This window comes from Pholcus phalangioides, unplaced genomic scaffold, assembly GCF_987345545.1.
Source record: "Pholcus phalangioides strain wild (caught in Gottingen) unplaced genomic scaffold, Ppha-v1.0 ptg000042l_1, whole genome shotgun sequence".
Taxonomy (NCBI): domain Eukaryota; kingdom Metazoa; phylum Arthropoda; class Arachnida; order Araneae; family Pholcidae; genus Pholcus; species Pholcus phalangioides.
This window is the reverse complement of record NW_028301628.1, coordinates 31,604,642-31,623,279: the sequence shown is the minus strand read 5'-3', so window position 1 is coordinate 31,623,279 and position 18,638 is coordinate 31,604,642.

Genomic DNA, 18,638 nt, shown 5'->3' with positions numbered 1-18,638 from the left:
TGCCGAGCGGAACAGACAATGCACAACGAGGCTCTGTCACTTAAGCGATTTTAGTCCATTGCCTCTGAGGGCGCAATATGGTTATGCAGGAAGATATTTTGAAACAAAAAGAAGGGGAAAAATAATAATGGCGGTCTCTATCCTGGGGTCCAGATGACTCCTAATCATGCATGTCCATTCTAATTGGGAATATACACTCAATATACATTCACTTGATAATATGCAGTCAAATACGAGAATCTGCGGTTCCCAACTTCCATTTGCGAATGCGAGTTGATCTCCTCGTTCGAAAGTCTCGCCGCAGAGAGCAGCAGCCCTACAACGGTACAATTATTCATTCGTTACACTTCACTCACTATGAGTTGAGAAAAAACTCATAGTTTTAAAAAAATCATTGCAGATGGCAGCACTGCACAAATAAGCATTACACAGAAACAATTAGTTCACTAGACGTACACACTCATTCCGGCATGTACCAATTCGCTAGAAGTTCCGCAGACGAATATGGATGAGAGGTGCATGTCTGGTTTAGTAGTTGTAGTCAAATACGAGTTTCAAATTAGCGTGCATATACACAAATATAATAGAGAAACGTAGAAATACGTATATGTGCAACATATATATAACGAAAGCATAAATATAAACATATGACCTATGCCAACACAGAAGTGTGAAACTGAACAAAGAAAAAAAATCAGAGGGCTCTGGCTCGTGGGACCCAAAGGACTCCGATTCACGTTGATTTATATACAATTTCAAGAAAAGCATGTGCGAGGTTAGACAAATAGAAGAAAAGACAGGCTGTGCAGGAAGATTGGGGACTCTTTCGTAGGGTACCTAGAGAACCTTGTGACAATATACATTCAGTTTTTTTCAGATACACATTCAGTTTTTTTCAGACATACATTCAGTTTTTTTCAGATACACATTCAGTTTTTTTCAGACATACATTCAGTTTTTTTCAGACATACATTCAGTTTTTTCAGATATACATTCAGTTTTTTCAGACATACATTCAGTTTTTACTGATATGCCTTATTTTCTTTCTAATTTCATTGATTGCTTGTATTGTGCACCTAATAAAGTCAGAGCCCTTCGGCCTTTTACCAGAATCGGAGATACGGGGGGGGGCGTGGGGGGGGGCAAAGGAGGAGTCGACTGATCTAATGTATATGTATTGACATCATTACCATTGTTTGCTGAAACACACGAGGAAAGCGTTATAGTGCCAAATTATTACAAAAATTTAAGACTCGAAAAGAGTGAATATAATTTCGTGTTAGATTTAGAAGACTTTCAAAAAATAAAATAATACTAAATGTACAAAAAATTGAGGAATCCCTGTGTTTTTTGTTTTAAATTCGAAGTTTATCTCCATGTTTACTTTAATGTCTGTGGATGAACAGCATTTGCGATATCCGATTGTTCTTATACCGTACTGAAAATCCTATTGAATGAACACGATAGTTATTGTGTTTGTTCGATGTGTGGGAGAACGGAATCATTTCTCTACCGTCAATAACGTATCATCAATTACTGTTACACGGATAAAACAAACGAAGGCGGTGACATCGCTCATCACTTTCAGCTCGATTGAGCGTCATGTCACAAAAACGTAAGTTGTACATTCATGCTAGCATATAAGACTCAGCAATATAGAATAAGATATATAACGATAGAGATATCATTTACACAGAGAAAGTAATTCTTTTTTGGTTTCCGCAGAAGGAGAAGCTTTGACTATTCCCTCCCTAAAGAGTTAACCCGTTGAATTTTTTAGCGTAATATCACGTCGGAGAATTTATGGAAGATATAAAAAAACACCATTCCTTCGCAACGTACGTGCCTCATGTCACTCGAGTACTTGTGCCAATTTTCATCCCGCTACGTACATTATTCCGTGAATTATTTAATATCAAACCTATTGAACATCCAACTATTTACTGCCTTTTGGATCACCCTATATATTTAAATGGTTAAAAATTATAGACTCAATAGTTCTTTTCGATATAATATTGCGCTTGCGAATTAATATCTCATTCTGTACTCTGTATTTACTATGTAATACATGTTTTATTTCACGTGTCTAATTTATGCATAATGCTAGAATCAAAAAACTTAGCTTTAAGTGGAGGAAATTAAATTTAGGGCTGTTGAAAATGTTTTAGACTTGTGGGTAAAGGTGAAAATTAACGGTCGCCACTCTCCACGTGGTGCCACTCTCACATTTGAGAGTGGGGGAACTGAGATTTTTTGCTCTAGTTGACACCAATTTTCCAATGTCACACAAGAAGAGGAAAAAAAAATATCATTAAATGAGAAGAAAAATGAGATGTGTCACGAGGCAGTGAGAAGAATTTTATTTGCTCTCCCTGAAAAGGGAGATTATAAACTGAAAAGGGCTCGGCGAGTCAGAAAATGTTCAGAACCGCTGGCATAAACAATTCCGAGACACAGGTTGTCTGTGTAAAGGGAAATCCCCTGGCCGGCGCCGTATGTCAGACGAAAATGTGACAGAGTTTCGCACGTAGTCCACAGAAATCCACTCGCAGTGGATGCAAACATGCTTTGGGACGAATTTGACTAACGTAGACACATATGCCGTGCATCCCGAAGTGGACATATTGATCACCTTTAATTTAGTTTGTAATACAACTTTATGATTAACCATGTAATATAAAACTAATCTTAAGTGTCTACGGTAGGGATTACACTATAAAAAATTGATAAAAGTACTTTTATAAAACTTGAAAAATGCCACCAATAAGATTATCATTAAGTTACATTCTAAAAAATGCAGTCGATGATCTTAATGTTTGCATTTTAAGTTTTATAAAAGGACTTTTTGAAACTTTTAAAGTTTAATCCCGGCCTATATTCATTAAATTTAGTAATATACGCATTTAATATCGGGTGATACTTTTTGAAAAACCCTGTAAACATACGTATTGCCCATAAAAACTTTGTAACGCTAACATGCTTCAGTTAAAATCTCGAAGCAAAATGGTAAAAGATACTGACAAATTTTGAATTTACTTCAAATGTAACTGACACAAGCAATTTCTAAGAGACATAATAAGAAATTTTCTTTCATCCCCCTCAATGGTGTAATCTGAATACATTTTATTAATTGCAGCCACTTCAAGATATTCACCCTTGACGGTAAACTCATGATCCTGACTTGGCAAGGATGACACGACGCGTACAGATAATTGAAATATTACGTTAAATCGATTACTCGGGTTTGTAGAGAGAGAAATAGTGTGCTGTGCTTGGTGTGACATGTTGACCGAACCGCTTGATGAACTGACATTTATCATCATTAAGAGAGAGGGGGGAGAGTCATTACGTTCGGTATATGCTCTCTAGATGGGTAATAAATTGATAAATTGGTTATAAATTGTCCTCTCCATGAAGGAGATGCAAAAAAATAATAATAATAATAATAATAATAACCTCTTGGATACATTATGTTGATAAATTCTCCTCGTCGAATGTTTCATAAAATAATATACAGCTGTTTGCGTGTAAGGTATTCATTCCTGACTGCAGTTTCAACACTAAATCATGAGAAGAAGTTCATGCTTTTCTTTCATTGACATGATTAATGAATATCGAGCTTCAAATATGCATGTCATTAGGCTAAGTGACGATGTATTTTTTATTATATTATATTTCTACAGATGGATCATTTACACCAACAATATTTTGTGACATAAAATGGCTGTGGTCGTTTGCATGAGTAACATAAGAACCGGCGTATTATACAGGGTGTCCTGTAAATATTGGCACGGCATTTATTTTATTAAACGCCCGTCGTAGAGGTGTGATTCCAATTAGGAAAATTCTCAACAGGTGTTCAAAAATTACCCTGTTCGAGTTTTGAGAGAGAAAATACAGTGTGTAACAAAATAAAAAAATCTAAATTAGTATACGATATCCCCTGTGCTGTAACTTACAATGAGAAAGTTGTTGTCCTGTGTCTCCTGATGCCAACAACAAAAAAAAATTCCATGTTTCTAAATGCAATATTCACAGAGATATTCGAATTCGAAAAACGGAGGAAATTTGGGCAAGAACAGTGTAATATGCGGAAAAACTGTTTTACCCGCATTTAACGATTTTTTCTCTAAAATTTCCTCCGTCTTTAGAATTCGAATACCTCTGTAAATGTTTCACTTAGGAACATGCAATTTTTTTTTTGTTAGCATCAAGAGGAACAGGGCGAAAACTTTCTAATTGAAAGTTTGAATACGGGGGACCGTACAATAATTAAATTTTTTTTTATTTTGCTACACGCTGCATTTTCATGCTCAAAACTGGTACAGGGTTATTTTTAAACGCCTGCTGAGCATTTATGAAATTGAAATCACACCTTTACGACGGGTGGTTGATGAGATAAAGGCCATGCTAGCACTTACAGGACACCCAGTATGTTGCATAATGAGAGGAACAAAATACTGAGCCTCTATTTAATATTTTCCTTACTTATTTTTTCGTTAATTGCATAAGTTGACCTTCTATACATGTCCCCAATTGTTTGCAAAGTGGAAAGCACTGCAGCCATTCGATTTAGAATTATACAGGTTGAGCAAAAATCCATAGCGAACAGCCGATAGGTGACACTGACGTACACCAGTCGAAGAAAAAATGCGCAAATAACGAAAAGAATGCCTGCATTCAGCAGTATGTCTTTCGTCTTTCACATAACCACCACCAGAGGGGATAACACATTGCAGGCGAGTCACAAATCCAGCAACAGCGGAGTGGAGCAGGTCCGCATACACGGTTTACAACGGTGAGCTGATTGTGGATTAGGAGCGCAAGTTCTTATAACTGTCTCATTTGCATATTTCCACCGAAGTCGCTCGTACCAATGCCACCTATCGGCTGTTTTTGAATTTTTTTTCCTGTCTTAAAAAAATTCCCGTGAACTAGCGATGCTAACCCACCAAACCGTATTTTATTCCCGTTATTTTTCGGTTTTTAAGAATTTTTGAGGTTTCTACGAACTTTTTGTCCACCCGTTATTTTAAATTACAAAAATTTCCCAAATGACGTGTGGTTACTAAAAATGTCTCGAACTTGTCAAATGTCTTATATAAAAAATGCAAAAAAATTAACTTTTCATCTACACCCTGTATGCTGAAACCTCTATCATAGTGAAAAGTAAATGCTGCTCTGAGAAGTCATCTACAAAAAAATTACATATTTTTAAATGCGATGCTGACGGGGAAAATCGGTTTTGAACTTTTCAGTATTTGTCGCTGATGATTGAGGGTGTGGTTCACAAATTGTGAAATGTAAATTAAATTCAAAGTCGTGAAAATTCAGTAATTGTCAAGAGTGTAACTAATACCTATTTTGAAGTTAATGATAATAGAATGATTGAATTCATTCAAATTGTGTACAGTCCCTGAAATGACAATTTTTGATCAAATGAAAACTTGCCAACAAAGTGATAAGTTGCCAAAGCATAGTGATATTTATATATTTAATGTCTCGGTGATTATTGCATTTAAAGGTATGAAATTTTTTGCAAATGATTTCAGAACGGGATCTGCATTTCAATATATATGTAATTTTTGGTACACCGGGGCTGTATGGAAAGTTTATTTCTCATGTAAACGAACCCCTCAAACGAATTTTGAGATTTTGAGCAACTGCACGTCATTTGGAACTTTTTGTAACCAAGGGTATGTTTTTAAACTCAACGGTTGCATATATATATATATAGTGTAATTGGTGTATATATATATATATATATGCTACGGTAATTGTTATAAATGAGACTATTATGCATAATCGCCAAGCAGTCTGATAAGTTTGATAAATTTCCCTAAATTTATCACTTCTAATTGCGATTATGCATAATTTACACAAGTGTCGCGTCGTTGGCAAACAGGATAGATCGTATGATATAATACATGCATCATCTATATGATATACTAAACATGATATAATTATTCATGCATGCAATATCATGTCATATCGGGGTTCGACTGTATTCATTACATAAACTACACTGATTCGGAATATTTTTCACGTTTCATTTACCGTCAAACCGAAAGATACCCAGGCCACATCGTCATATGGCAATATCGGCTCATTGTCCTCACGCACTGGATACCTCTGGCAATTTATTCATAAAAAGCATACATTACAAAATATACATTACAATCACAACAACTATAAAATCATAATCTAAGTATAAAATCAGTTGCGAGATCACAATCTACGTATACAATCGGAAATCAAGAATATAATTCTATATTCCATATTAAATCTTAATTCGAATATAAAATCCTAAATCGCATATGGAAATCAATAATAAATCAGAAAAATTTATAATCGTATCAAATTCACCAATTACACTAGGCTATTATGCATAATCACATACAAAGGTGATAAATTTCAAATTTATCTACGACACTTGGCTATTATGGATAATCGCCGGTAAAAGTAGCAATGTTTTCAGTATTAATCAAATACACTGCTGGCCACCCAAATTGCAACACCAAGAAAGACAAGAGATATCGCAACAATATTTATTTTGTAGATAACATGTTGACCAAGCATCAAATGATTAAATTTATAGACTTCTGTGAAGTGTGGTTCCTGCCAAAATCAGTAGCCAGAGTAGCCGCCATTGTTGGAGATCACCGTTGCCATACGCCTCGGCATTGATTCAAAGAGACTTTGGATGTGTTCTTGGGGTACAGCAGATCAAGCAGCTTCCACGCGTTGCCAAAGTTGATCTGGTGTGGCAGCTGGGGATGTAATCTGGGTCAATCGTTGAGCAACCATGGACCACGTGTTTTCTATCGGCGAAAGATCCGGAGAGCGAGCTGGCCAGGGAAGCAATTCAATCTGGCGATTGATGAAGAACCTTTGGACAATGCGTGCCACGTGTGGTCGCGCATTACCCTGTTGAAATATGGCTGTGGGCAAGCCCTGAAGGTAAGGAAGGACAACTGGCTCCAACACCTCGGAGATGTAGCGCTGGCTTTTTAAAGTACCGGCAATGCGTACTAGAGGAGTGCGAGAGTGATATCCAATACCGTCCCATACCATAATACCCGGTGCAGGACCAGTGTGGCGGTGCATAACGCAGCTGTTCAGCATCCTCTCTCCACGGTGTCTCCAGACTCGAATCCGACCATCGTGGTGTTGCAGACAGAAGCGTGACTGGTCAGTAAAGACAATTTCATTCCATTGTGCCGTCCACATCCTTCTTTCATCGCACCATTGGCGGCGGAGATGTCTGTGGTTCTGCGTCAAGGGTAGACGAAGCAATGGACGTCTTGCGGACAGACCACTCTGCTGCAAACGGCGTCGAATGGTACGCGCAGACACTGGATGATGCGGTACAGACTGAATGTGCTGTGCTATGGTTCGTGATGTGGCTGAGCGATCCGTCACTGCCATACGCACAATACGCCTGTCATCACGTGAAGTGGTGCACTGAGGTGGATGCGATCGAACACGTCGGTCCGTCGTACCCTCCTGCATCCAACGATCACATATCCGCATTACAGTTGTTTGGTTTCGTCCAACACGACTACCGATTTCCCTGAAAGATAATCCACAATCTCGGTAGGCCACTATCCTTCCTCTGTTGAACTCGGATACTTGATCAAAAGATGATCGCTGTTTTCTACGAGGCATAATTGATCGTTTTTTTGAAAAAAACCACAAGAAAAACACAATTGCCGTACTTCAAATCGTCGAAATCTCCAAGCCTTAAATAGCGCTTTGAAGTGGCGCCACAGGCGCGCGTGATGTGCGTCTGCGCTGAAATTCTAATCATTTGGATATCTCACCTCCGCTAATGCATGTTGTAAATTTCATATTATATGCATGCTTCCTTCAGGGTGTTGCATTTACGGTGGCCAGCAGTGTATTTGCCACCCACGCTTGGGTTTTTTGCATAATCTTCCTCCGGTAGAACAGTGATAAATTTATCAAACTTACTAAGACGATTGTTAAATATGCATAATAACCGGTTATTATGTGAAATGACAGATTTATCGCATTTACCGTAACATATACATTTATAAAAATAAATAATAATTTCTAATATTCCACGGAAACCACATGCGCATTATTTCATAATGAGTAGAAAGGATTTGAAATTATTTTCTGAAAAGCTATTCCAAAACCTAGAATTCGTGAATAATGAATTCCAATTCCTTAAACATGCGTTTTGAATGCCCGTGAAGTTAATTGGATCTGCGTGGGACAGAAATTCTACCTTCAGCCATTATCGCTCAGCAGTTATGCCACCAGTCATTAACATGATCGAAAATTCGGTTTCATAATATAATATTTTGAAAGGTCGGGACGAGGGACGACTCGGTCGTTATTTCACAAGCGTCGCATGTTGCAGTGGGAGGCGAAAATTGATCGGCCGTCAATTTATATTTCGGATTGTTTACCTGCCAACTGAGACGCGATTGGTTCGGACTGAAATTGTTCGATCCGGTTGTACTGGTTACGCACCGTTGTCATATGGATAAAAGTTCCTTGTCGATTAGTTATATTTATTCATTTTAATGCGAGGAATATTTCACATAATATCCCTCCTGCAGCCAAATGATATACAGTCAAACTTCGTTATAACGACCTCGGTTGAAGCGACACCTCGGCTGTAACGTCATTAATCGGTGTTCTGGACTGATTCTCATAGAGCAAGGAGTTTTCAACCTCTCAGGCACGGCGATCCGAATTGAAACTTCTCACGGAGCTCGCGGGCGACCGACTCATGTAATTTAGTGACATCTTAATACACTGGTGGGGAAGAATTAAGGACGAGACGGTTTTTCCAATGCAACGTCGTGCAAAAGTGTTTCGAATCGACACACATGATACCATAAGATCCCCAAGGCATAAGAACATGGAGAAAAGTAAACAAAACTTTCCAGAAAAGAAATCCGAAGGATAAAAAGGAACTTTGTTGAAAAATTAGCGTCGAGCACAATTGGACAGAAGACCGAAAAGTCCACGTGACAAGTGACTGGCAAGGAAATTCCAGTCAACAGTAGGGGATACGATCACCCCTGACCAAAGCTGCATTAAGAGTCTTAACTTTCAAGCGGCTTTGCCCCTGACTGCGTTATGCAGGATTTACATCGTCTGCCCATACTGAGTACCAGGTTGTCTTGGAGCTGTTGAGGCATTGCTGCCGCTTCCTGTTCTAGTGCCAGTCGCAGCTCCGGAATCGTTGCTGGCGGCTGGTAAGGGGCCGTTGGAGTATTATGTCAGCAAATGTTTAGCCATTTTTGACTCTCCCCCCCCCCTTGTAAGCAAACTTTCATTAGCACTGCCCCCCCCCCAACGCATATTGGAAGGATCAGAAACATACGAGGGAGGGGGCATATGTCACCCCCCCCCCAAACGATAAAACAAATTTTAATGCAAAAACATTAAAAAAAAAATTGAAATTTCGAAAGAAAATGCAATGTTAATTTCAATGCTATTTGAAGGGTGAGAACTCAAAATCCCTTTTAAGAAATTCATTGCGAACCACCCTTTAAGCCTTATAGGGTAAACTCTTGACCGGCGGACCAAATGTGGCCCTGCAGGTTATTTGATATGGCTTGACTCCTCAAACCCAATTTTGTGAAAATATGAACTAAGTGGCACATTTAAAGATCACTTAAATGACCCGTGGCGCAATTCCTGAGCATTTAAATGGCCCGTGGTGCATTCAAAGATCACTTTAGTAACAGTTCCAGAACACTTAAAGATCCGTGGCACACTTAGAGATATCCTTGAGTGACATGTGGCACAATTTCAAAGCACTTAAGTGGCCCCCAGTGCTGTTCTACATCATTCAAGTTTTCCGCGGAACATTCCCAGGTAATTTAAGTGATGCATGGCATAATTACGGATCATTTGAGTGATGCGACCCGGACGCATTTCCTGAGCACTTGAAGGATCCGTGGCCCATTTAGAGATCGCTGAAGTGGCACTGTAAGGGATTTATCATTAGGGAGAATATTTTTGTTTGGGTGCCCACAAACTAGCGAAAGATTTTCCTCGTTTTTGACGCACCGAGTAAGATGCCATTAAGAATATTTCATATATTCATAAAAGGTGGTTGATGACGTAAGCATCATCCACATCCCTCCCCCTTGTCACCAAAAGTCAGCAAATCGGGGACCCCCCCCCCCCATCGATACTGACGTAATACTTGAATGATCCCTCACGTGCTGCCAAGCGTTCCCCCTAAAGTCGTTCCACACGTGTTCGTTTGCATTTAGATCCTGGGATCTCGACGGCCAATCGATGCGTTTAATATCTTCACTCTCTCTCTCTCCAACAGCTCTGCGACAGCCACTGTAAGATGAGGTGTAGCGCTGTCGTTCACGAAGACGATCTGAGGACCCATAGCACCTGTAAAAGTGATAATCGTTCGAAAAGACGCACGTGTGGAAGGAGAATAACGGGCACCAGTGACTGAACCACTTTGGAAGATGTACGGGCACCAAGCATGATACCTCCGCAAACGAGAACTCTCCCACCTCCAATCCGGTCAATTTTTCAGCTTTGTCCTTAATTTTTACACACCAGTGTATAAGGGGGCCAATGAGGCCCCGAGTTAAACCAACACCACCTGTATCACAAGGCCTCTGCACGAAGCTTGTGACGACAATAAAGAAGGTGATTTCTCCTATTGCCATTGGATATACTGCAAAAAGAGGTAAAGATATATCGCATGCGTCGACCTGCTATATCCAATGGCAATAGGAATTTCAATGGCCTTCTTAAGTGACGGCACGAGCTTCGGGCGGAGGCCTTGTTCTATAGGTGGTATTGTTTTTTCTCAAAATTTCTTGTCCCGCCTTTGCCGCAAAAGAGAGGTTTTACAGTATTCTATTGCTTCTGATCTTTTTTCCCGTCAAAAAGGTCTTAAAAACGACAACTTTGGTTTTAATTGCACTTCGGTTATAACGACAAAACTTCGTGCAATCGTCGATGTCGTTATACACAAGTTTGACTATAATAATGACCAATTCAATTATTTTCCAAATAATTCAGAAATTCTATTCCTCAACCGCAATTCGTTAATGTTATTCATAGCATTATTTTGGAAAATACCTGAAATTCAAATTCACTGTCTTAAACCGAAGTTAAAAAGAAGGCTACAATATTATCTCCATTATAATTAATGACTAGTTTTGATTGACGTTGTGATGGCGCAACACTTTATTTTATAGTTATTTCCAAGTGATTTCAATATATCTTTTTATAATCAATAATCATTTTCTAAGAACTGAAAGCTGTAACGAGGGTTTGTTAAAAAAATCTAAATAATTTTAATTTTTCATGATTTTCCGAAAATAAATTCTAAAATGAAAAAAAAAATTCTCGATTTTATTATTATAAATTTTTAAATTTCATGAAATAATATTTACATGAAATTATCTAAGTCTAACCGATTAATCCCTCAACGATCACGGATGAGATATACCGTCCTTCTGTAAATGGAAGAAATGCATTCGATTTTTCTTTTCTTTCCTTCGGGTAACCTTTATTTCATATGTCAACTAAGAGCTGATGTTGGCGAGATTTTGAGCTCGCTCAAAATCTCGGCTGAGACGATTGAGAGTGCGTGTATTTTCCTCACTGACACGGTAAGCGGAAACGTGTCGGTCAGGAGTTTCTCTCCAGTGAGCTTAAAATCTCGCCAAGCGTCGGCGCATTGGCAGCATACGCAGATGGATCATTTACACCAACAATATTTTGTGACATATAAAATGGTTGTGGCCGTTTGCATGAGTAACATAAGAACCGGCGTATTATACAGGGTGTCCTGTAAATATTGGCACGGCCTTTATTTTATCAACCGCCCGTCGTAGAGGTGTGATTCCAATTAGGAAAATTCTCAACAGGTGTTCAAAAATTACCCTGTTCGAGTTTTGAGAGTGAAAATACAGTGTGTAACAAAATAAAAAAATCTAAATTAGTATACGATATCCCCTGTGCTGTAACTTACAATGAGAAAGTTGTTGTCCTGTTTCTCCTGATGCCAACAACAAAAAAAAAATTCCATGTTTCTAAATGCAATATTCACAGAGATATTCGAATTCGAAAAACGGAGGAAATTTGGGAAAGAACAGTGTAATATGCGGAAAAACTGTTTTACCCGCCATTTAACGATTTTTTTTTTAAAATTTCCTCCGTCTTTTGAATTCGAATACCTCTGCAAATGTTGCACTTAGGAACATGAAAAATTTTTTTTGTTAGCATCAAGAGAAACAGGGCGAAAACTTTCCAATTGAAAGTTTGAGTACGGGGGAGCGTGAAATAATTTAGATTTTTTATTTTGCTACATGTAAAAGAAAATTGCCTTTATTTTCCTTTAAATCAGCAGGATCTTTTTATCTACTCTCCTTGATACGGTTTACGATTAATATATGAATACGTGTGTGTGTATATATATATACACACGTATTCATATATTAATTATATATATACGCACACACACACATTTAACATATATATGGAGAGGGTAGTTGAAAGAGGAAGAAAGAACACCAAAAAAGTAGTTTTCTCAAGTTTGTTTCTCTTTCATGTTTAAATAATCATATCACTTTTTAAGATTTATTTCTGCTAATTCAACTGCACGTCGTCTAAATTTGTTGCGACAAGCCTGTACGTAAAGGGACTGAAAAATTAGAACTTTCTTTCATTGAAGATATAATTAATAAAAAAAGTTATACTAATTTAAAATATGATAAAGAATAATGCTTAAATTTTAAAAATTTATCAAACACACGTATAGGTTTTGACAGTGACTATTTTTATAAAAATTTCACAGGTCTACAAAAAATGCTTTTTGAAAGTGTGTTTAGTTTTGATATAACTGATTTTTATTATTATTTTCAGTGCTGATTCCAAACATGTAATCCATTTTTTTCTATCACGTAAGATTTTTTCACAAGAGAATTTCATATTTTGGGGGAAAATAACTCTCATCCGAATGTTTTCTATAATTTTTATTTTTATTATATTACCTCATAAATACATACTTCACATTTATATCCTAGCTTTATCATTATAATGATTAAATCCTAAAATCACCCTAAAATCAATAAAATATCTTTGGCAATGATTTTTTTTACTATATCTATTCATAACGCACATTTTGAACGTGATACGTATGCTGCTCATGGTATACCTATTGAAATTTAGTTTTCACTTTTTCCTCAAAAAATAGAACCAATCTGATAAAACCAGTGCCAGATTCAGAATCACTGCCCCAAAATCATTCTAAAGTGACTGAAATATGTTTGGAAATGATTCACTATATTTGTTTATAGCGCACTGAATCGATGTGGTTGTATGCTGCATATGCATTACTATTGGAATTTAATTTCTACTTTATCTCAAAAACTAGACGTGATGAAATATTTAATCACTTTTCCTGTAATTATCATCCAAAACATTATTTAAGAAAACACTCATTAATTTTAAGAAAGGTTTTTCATCACTGACCTGTGTTATTGGCCAGAAATGGGTTAAGGCAAGAATAATAAAAGGTTTGCTAAAATAAAATTGAGAGGCATGATCATATTATGCAGATCAAAGATTGGGTAAGAGTAGGATGACCTTAGCGAAACAAATTCTACTGCTATGTATTTAACGTAATTTTCCTCATCGTAATCCGCATTATAAAAATATCTGAATTCCTTAGTGCGAATTGTACGCGGCAGCGTCTTATCTGGAGTTTTTTTTTTTTTTTTTTTTTCTGAGAAGCTAAAATATACATAAATAATTGCAAAATTGATTTGTAAAAAACATTCTTTAAACGATTTTTATATGATGTATAATGGGCAGAAAATGTTGTTTTTCCCCCAAAAACGGGACAAACAACCCATTCCATTACTTACTATTTTATAACTGGTGTGGAAACTGTCACGTATAGATCATACCCAGCTGCGGACTATATACGATATTTTTTATTTTTCTTAGAGTATGAAAAAAATGGTATGTCACGGAATCTAATTTGTTTTCATGTACCGTGTATCAGCTATACAAGGCATTTCGCTAGTAAAAAGAAAGATATATATAGATAATTAGGGAAAGTTTCATAAAAGACATACAAAAATGTAGTCCTGGAAATTTTGATCAATGACCCAATCAACGAAGTCATCAACAATACATTACACATGGGACTAAAAAAAAACCATTCGGAATGTTATTTAAGCAGAAGAACATCTTTTAAATGTCGTCTACAGTCTCTAAATCACCGGAGGCAATCGCAGAAAACGAAGTAAAAATCACACTTATCTTCAGAACCAATGTCAAACAAGAAGTTTCAGTCATCAGTAACAGAAGTTGCTGCATCTGTACTCGATAGTCGAAGGTCAAACAAAGTTAAAAATAGAAGGAAAAATAAATTACGCAAAACTTTATCACAGGAACCATTTGCGCCATTGAGACAAGAATAAGAAAACATCTACAACTTGCGTCTAAGCTGGAAATAGTTAAATAAAGTAAAGGATAATGAAAATGAGAAATATATATACATATATATACATACATATACTATTTTTTTATTTTCCCTTTGCTTTTTAAAGCTGTCTTGAATGTCTGAAGTCATTTCACAAAAACAGTAATCCGGGAAAACAAATGACTTGGTAGACTAAATTATAATTCTTAGCACATGAATTATGCGTCTCTGAGAGAAACACTTTATATTCTTTTCAGTATACCCGAGAAGTGACACCTTTGTAGAGAGAATATTACATTTTTGTTTTGCACCAATTAATTTTATGACTGCATCACTCACATTAATTGATTACATGCAAATAAACTAATTTATTACACGTACGATATATGATGAATTGTATATTTGATAAGTTCTTTTTTTCACATTTATTTGGCCTCGTAACTTTAACGAGTTCCGTATCTAAGGGGTCATTCAAGTATTATGTCAGCATCGGGGGGGGGGGGAAGTGGGGTTTCGGATTTGCTGACTTTTGATGACAAGGGGGGGGGGGTTTGAAGGTTGTTTAGGTCATCAACCAACCTTTTTGAAGATATGAAATAATCTAAGCTGCTGACGAAATTTTGCTGACAAGGGGCGGGGGTCAAAAATGGCTAAAAATTTGCTTATGTAATACTTGAATGGCCCTTAAGTGACCATTTTTTTTCACAAATACAAACATATAATACACAAAAACAAATTGATGCACACATATTACAAACACTTTGTAGCCTCAAGGGACTGAAAAGTCCTTCCAGCAGGCCTAAAGGAATAAGCTATAGAATATTTTTTTCTTTTTCTTGCAATAGCATTATTATATTTATTAGATATGTTCTCAAATGTATTTTCGCTTATGTATATATCTGAATAATGTTCACAATTAAGTTGCTTATCGTGAAGCTCAATATAATATAATTATCGTACATCATTTCTTTTTTTTTTAATTATTATACTCTTTTGCTCAGTTTAATATTGTTTTTATATACTTTTATCAATACTTTCATCTAAATGGTTTCGTAATCTATGCGTCTGAAGAAGTCAAAAATCACATGATTTATGTTTTTATTCGTATTAAATTGATTTTCAGTGTGAAAAATGTTTAATATCTTAGGGGCAATGAAGGAAAAGCTCTTTTTATATAATCTTTTATTTGGTTTTGGCACTTGATAAACTCGATTATATCTGTTTGTAGCTCTATTTTGATTTTTCGTTAAGTAATTTTCATTTAATTGTGAAAATTTGATAACTCTGTACAAGAAGTTTTGTCTCAAAGTTAGAGTATGGCATTGTACTTTGGAACTATCGATTGGAGATCTTATTTTGTTATATATATTATCTAATTTCCGAATATTCTCGTAATATGCCACTCCCCAAGCACTGATTGCATAATTGACAATTGAATATGTCCATGCATAGAATAAATCTTTTAAAAAATGTTCATCAATCAAGTTTTTCATTTGGTAAATGATCACTGCATATTTTCTAATCTTTTTTATTAAAATATCGCAGTGTTTGTTCCAATTAAGATCATTCTGTATTGTGATACCCAAATAATTGTACTCCCATTTCTTGGCAATGGCATTGATTGTTCTCCAGGCACTGACAATGATTATGCATTCTTAGATGCATGTTTGTGTTATAATTTATGTTTAATTAAATTAACCAGATATATATATATATATATATATATATATATATCTTCTACATAGAGCACTGTATCACCGGCAAAGGTTATAATTTTTCCACTCAATCTCAAAATACATAAATCATTTATATATATATCAAAAATAATATCGGACCCAGAACAGAACCCTGAGATACCCTTTTTTTTACATCTTGTACTTCTTTTTGAATAACAACTGCTTGTTTCCTGTCCTGTTGCACTAGTATGATTTAAAACATTCAAGTATGTTTCCTCTCACTCCCGTTTCAAATAGTTTATTTGTTAAAATGTCCACAAATCCACAAAATCTAATGATATTTTTAAATCTAGGAACACAGTTCTGGAACATTTATTATTATTGAATCCATTGTTGAAATATTTAGTTCGATCAAGTATCGCCATTTCTGTATTTTTATTTTTTTTGGAAATCCATATATATTGGTTAGTTGAGAATTTTTTTTGTCTATTTAGGAAATCAAGTAGCTGGTTCTTTATACGTTTTTAAATTATTTTTGAGAAGACGAAGTATTGATATTGGTCTGTAATTTGGCAAACCATTACATCTCCTGCTTTATATATGGGATGGACTAGAGAGACTTTCAAATCATGGTAGAACATCCCATTAAATACCGAATGATCAATTAAGTCTTTTATTGTACTTAAGTGGTATTTTCAATTACAGTGGAAATTCGGTTAACGAGCTTAATTCCTTCCACCATCGTGCTCGTTATCCGAATTGCTCGTTATGCGAACCAAACTTCCTCATAGGAAATAATTTAAAATTAGATAATTCGTTCCACATCATTCATTCACATGAAAATGACTAATAAAAGAATCATTCATTCATTCATTTATTCAATTGTTTAACATAATAATAGTATAATAAATAATACAATAACATTAAAAAATAGCAATACCATAATCTTAACAAATTAAATTATTCTAAATAACTAGACAGAGGAGGACTACCGTTTAGGACCACTTACGCACTGCACTCACTGTCTGTAAACTTATTTGTATGACTTGAAAATGGAATCCTATGACACTTGCATTTGCCATTGTTTTTTTTGTTTTTGTTTTTTTGGAAATGGGAGATCGCACTATCCTTTATTGTTCGCACTGATACAGCTTTATTTGGGGTGCTTTTCTCTTCTGTAAAGTTTTGCACAGACTCCCACGTTCTACACATCTCTTAATCTCATTTGAAGTGAGGGACTGTTCATTTCTCTCTTCGTCTTCCTCAAACGAAATCATAATAATTTCTTGCGTTAATCATAATAAGCTCTACGTGCATAAGCTCTTGCTGTTGCGAGCAATGGAGATCCATCAGTTCGTCTGTAGATATGATCATGTCCCTCCAATTGTTCTTGACTGTCCGGCTCATGCACCTCCAGTCTCATGGTCTTCCCCAAGGACACAATCTCCGAAGAAATAGTGGCCCTTGTTCATGAGCTAGCCCCTCAAAGTCACGGTCAATAAAGCAATCAGGCCAAAGTTTTTCTCCAAGCGGAATTCACAGCACTTGCGTGGACGAAAGCGAAAAACCATCAGCTCAGTTATAATAACGTAAAAATAAATAAAGCCCAAAATTCTTTTTGCTCGTTAACTGAAGTTCCATTGTGTTTTAATCATTTTAAGGGTCAATCCATCATAACCACTTGCTTTATTTTCCTTTAAATCCCTTATAACATGTTTTAAATGTTCTTGATTTATATCAGTATAAAACATGGAATTGATCGAATTGTTAGTAGCATTATTTGTTCTAAACAATGGGTACAAAAATTATTTTGTTTAATAGAATTTAACTTCGTAATAAAGTCATTATTGAATTTAATGGTCAAACTCATTGGATCTTGAAAGTTTGGAAGAACGTTATGTCCGATGTTTTTATAACATAATATATTTATAACATATTTTGACAATTATTTTATCTCCGTAATTCGTTGTACGAAATAGTAATTTCTTGTTTTTTGGTTGAAAATAAGCCGTAGAGCTTGAATAATTTGAATATAGAAAGCTTGTTCAGTTCTGTTTACAATGGATTAATCGATTTGATTAGAGGCAGCACATGTAAGCATGTTCGAATATAGTTATTAGAAAAAAGGAAGTGTGTACACTATTCTTGTTTGCGTTACGCTGTACTGATTCGAATTTAGAAAGCACACTCGGTAAGAGTATTAAGATTGGCCAATTCGAGTACGAGAGGCTTAATCGCTTAGTGTTCTCAAAATATAGGTTGGTTGGTTCAAAAACCCCAAAAGCGTGCTTGTAAGCTTGTTTGAATACCGCTTATTTCACTTGAATGTGAAAAAAGATGCTCACTGAACAAGTTCACATATAGGCTGGCAGATGCAGAAAAGAGAAGCGTGTTCTCTCTACTAAACATGTTCAATGAAGGCATACTCACTATGCATATTGAAATATAGCTAGGCAGATAAAGAAAAGGAACGCATGCTCACTAAGCATGTTCAAATAAAG